Below are 3,688 nucleotides of genomic sequence, written 5' to 3'. Positions count from 1 at the left end.
ATTCCTTGAAATATTTCTGAGGCTCTTCCCCGTGCCCTGCCCTGTGCAGCATCACCCATACAACACAAAGGAGGAAAAGTCACCTGCCTTCTACTATATGCTGTTTCCCTATTTCTACTTCCAGCCTTATCCTCCATATCCTCACAGCTAAGATGCACTGATTATTCCTATGATCCCAACATTCTCTGTAGAGAAGCAGCAGCCTATTTCTGAATAGCATCTGAATGGGGGGGGGTGGGGGGGGGGGGAGATTTTATTTCATTTGTATTGTCTACTTCTGCATGGGCAATTTTGCTTCGACTGTACTAACAGATATATTGTTTAACAAGGACCTATTTTACCACACGGTCCAGGTTGTTTTGTACGACTGTCCTGCCCTCTTTCTTAATTACCAAATTCCTCGCCCAAATTTCTACTTTAAATCATATATTCCTGGATGGCTGCGTAGTCTAATAATTATGGATCAAGATTCTTATCTGCTCGTGATTCACCTCAGTTCATTCAAACAAAGCCTTTTTTTGTGCCATTCTTTCCTGCAATTTATATGGCACGCTGAACACGCTAGAATTAATTTAATTTTATGCACTATTTTGTTGAAAGGCGGAGTGAGTGTTGCTATACGGCAGGCTGCTTTATGGTTGTGTGCAGCACAGTGAATGCCCACCACCTTTTCCTTGGAGACGAGAAGTGTGTGGGCCTCGGTGGTACATTGCCAGGGGATGCAGGGTGAGTGTTTTCAAGATGAGACGAGGGAAACAATTTGTGGAATACTTTTGTATGGCTCACAGTTAGCGTGTAGGCTGCTGCCAAATGCTGGTTATTGTCTTCCTTCCTGAAGCAGTACCGCTCGAACACTGCAGCACAATGCTATTTTCAGCTCCTTGACGAGATGATTACAATGTAAAGTCATGCTGCGTGACCAACATGCCAGGTGTTTGCTGTTCTAACTCCACTTTTATTACTTTGGGGATGAGAGAATGATGAAGGGAGGCATCAGAGTTACTTAGGAGATTTTCCAACAGCAGGTCAGCTTAGATAGCTGGGCTATTTTTGCTTAAGGCATTGGTATACTCTATATGTCCGTTTTTCTTGTTTTTCATTTTACAAGCAAACTGTGGCAATGAAATTAACCAAAATAAAATGCAGTCTGTTAAGAATTTCCACAGCAAAGTTTGCACTCCCAAAAGGTTAAGATAGTGCCAAACAGGTAGGTTTTTCCTCCTCCGAACAGATATTGAGAAGGCTGCAGTGGAGCAAATTCCCCAAAACTACACAGCATACGTGCTCACAGGCACACAGTGGGGTGGAAGGGAGAGGAGAGATGTACTACAGATACTTTTCCTTTTTGGACCTTAAGTCCCCTGCCAAGTCTAGAAAAAGTGTAAAAATTAAAGACGGCCCTTGTGATTCTGTTTTTTAATACGCTTTCTTTTGAGTAAGAATTCAAAAGATATCGGATACACTATTTCAAAATCGAATAGCTGTAACAAGTGATAACTAACATTTTTTTTTCTGAATGTGTGTTTAAATACTACAACCAAAAGACTTAATTCCCATTCAGATCTCATAGCAGCAAAATTTTCCAAAGGATGTTTCATAACTAACCGATAAGCACAAATATGTTTCAAGATATTTAATTTCAAAAAGATGCAAGTCTGACTGCGTTGCTGGATTCAGATGACTATATTAGAAATTTCTCTTTCTGATAAAAGTGGGTCAAAGACCAGTATGAATGGGACAACAGTGGATCCTTACACTGATTTTTTTTTTTTCAGGTTTAGGAGGTTATATACATGCCCGTAGTTGCAAAGGAAAGGAAGCACTGATGATATTAGCTACCAAGGACTTCAGGTATTCTTTCACAAACTAATCAGTCTAAAGCCAAACTGATAAATGGAAAAATAAATGCATGAATCTCCAGACAATAAAGATATCTGCAGAAAAGAAAAAAAAAAAATTAGTCCCAAAGCCATTTGCGATATAATAAAATAAAATCAATACTTTATTAAATCTGAGTCATAAATTTTGATTGCCTTTGCAAGAAAATCCAGGAAAGTTTCATTACAATTCTAAACTTTAAAAATCCCGTAGGTCACAAAATTATCACACAATTTAGGAAAATGCCTCATGTTGGTAGAAGCATCAGAGTAGAAATAAGCTTTTTAAAGCTCTATCATTAAACTGTGGCCTAATAAAACAACATCAGTGACCCACATCCCATTCCCAAAAGCTTCTTTCAAACAATTATATACTTTCAAAGGGGCTCTGACAGTGACCAAACCAGCTCAACAGCCTGAAACACCTCTATCTCGCCTTAGGCTCAACTCAGTGCAGATTTATGGTCTTCTAATCTAACTTACCCATACATGGCAATAAAAGTGGAAACTATCTTTCCAAGCATTATGAGAGCCAAGGAGTGATCCACCAAACCTAGAAGAATTTGGTTATTCAGCTGCAAAGTCATGAGGATCACTAAGCTGGCAGGTTTATTCTGTAGTTTGTTATAGTGAAAAAGGAAAGACAATATGAGCTGCATGATGCCTCAGTTCCCTGAGCCTCACTGAGCCAGTCACGTATGTGAACTGGACTTCTCAAGGCTGAAAACGTCTACATTCTCAGCAAACAAGCAAACTTTATAAAATACCTCCCGTTGCCAATCAGCTGTTGTTCTGACCAAACATTTAGCTACCAGTTACGATGACGACACATTTATTTCAGTAGGAGAAACTGTTGATTTGGGCCAGGTTATGTTTCTCTGGTGAAATCCTGTGTATTTGCAAAGAATGTACACAAAGTCCTGTTTCCCTGAATGTGGTAGGAACAAACAGCAGAAGGTTACTTCCTTGCTCAGAAATCCAGCTCTCCTTTTTCAGTAGGTACTCTGCTCAACAGAAGCTTTTTCTCTTGGCTTTCTCCCTGGGCCACCCACATTGCCTATTTGTTTTTTCCCAGCTTTTAAACACATAGCTCCTATCAGTTGATGTCTCAGCCAGTGAATATAAAATAATTTCCCAGGAAAGTTCTTTGTTCTCCACAAATTAGATCATGCTCCATCTTTTCTTTGTAGGATAACTGCCTGGGTGGTGGCTTCTACTGTTTTCAGCAATTTGACTTCGTACAGGAGCTTAGATGCTGCTTCTGGTTTAGACTGAACGGAGGGTGCCCACCATAACCAGGGGATTAATGAAGCCTGGAATTTTCTGCAGATCAAAGACAAACTTTATGGCAGCCATTAACATCTTCCAGCACAGCAATAGCATTCCTGAGAAAAGTCAAAGAAAAGCTGATAATTACCAAGCCACAAAATCACCTAATCACCTGTTTCTCCTGGTTGTGGTATTTCCCTCAGGTTATCATGCAAAATTACACTTAAGATAGAAAATTAAGTGAAAAAGGGGGGAAAAAAAAGTCTTTTTAAAAGTAACAAGAAAAGAAAACTGAAGGATATGTAATATAAACAAAAGATAGACCCGGGAGAAAAGGGGGAGAAATAATAGGATTTTCGATTTCCATAGATAAACTTCAGCATCTATGGGCTCTGATTTATATCTGGCAATAAAGCAAAAATGGCCAGCTGCAGCACGTATTGTTACTTAGCCTTCTCCCCAGCATTCCTTTGAACCTGATTGCCTCTTAACAGCTTCAAAACTATGGTAGTTTTGGGCCTGCTTTTGTACAGTCAGCAGGA

The sequence above is a fragment of the Charadrius vociferus genome, unplaced genomic scaffold, assembly GCF_000708025.1.
Source record: "Charadrius vociferus isolate BGI_N301 unplaced genomic scaffold, ASM70802v2 scaffold72, whole genome shotgun sequence".
In the NCBI taxonomy this organism is placed as follows: Eukaryota; Metazoa; Chordata; class Aves; order Charadriiformes; family Charadriidae; genus Charadrius; species Charadrius vociferus.
Note: the sequence above shows the minus strand (reverse complement) of the source record.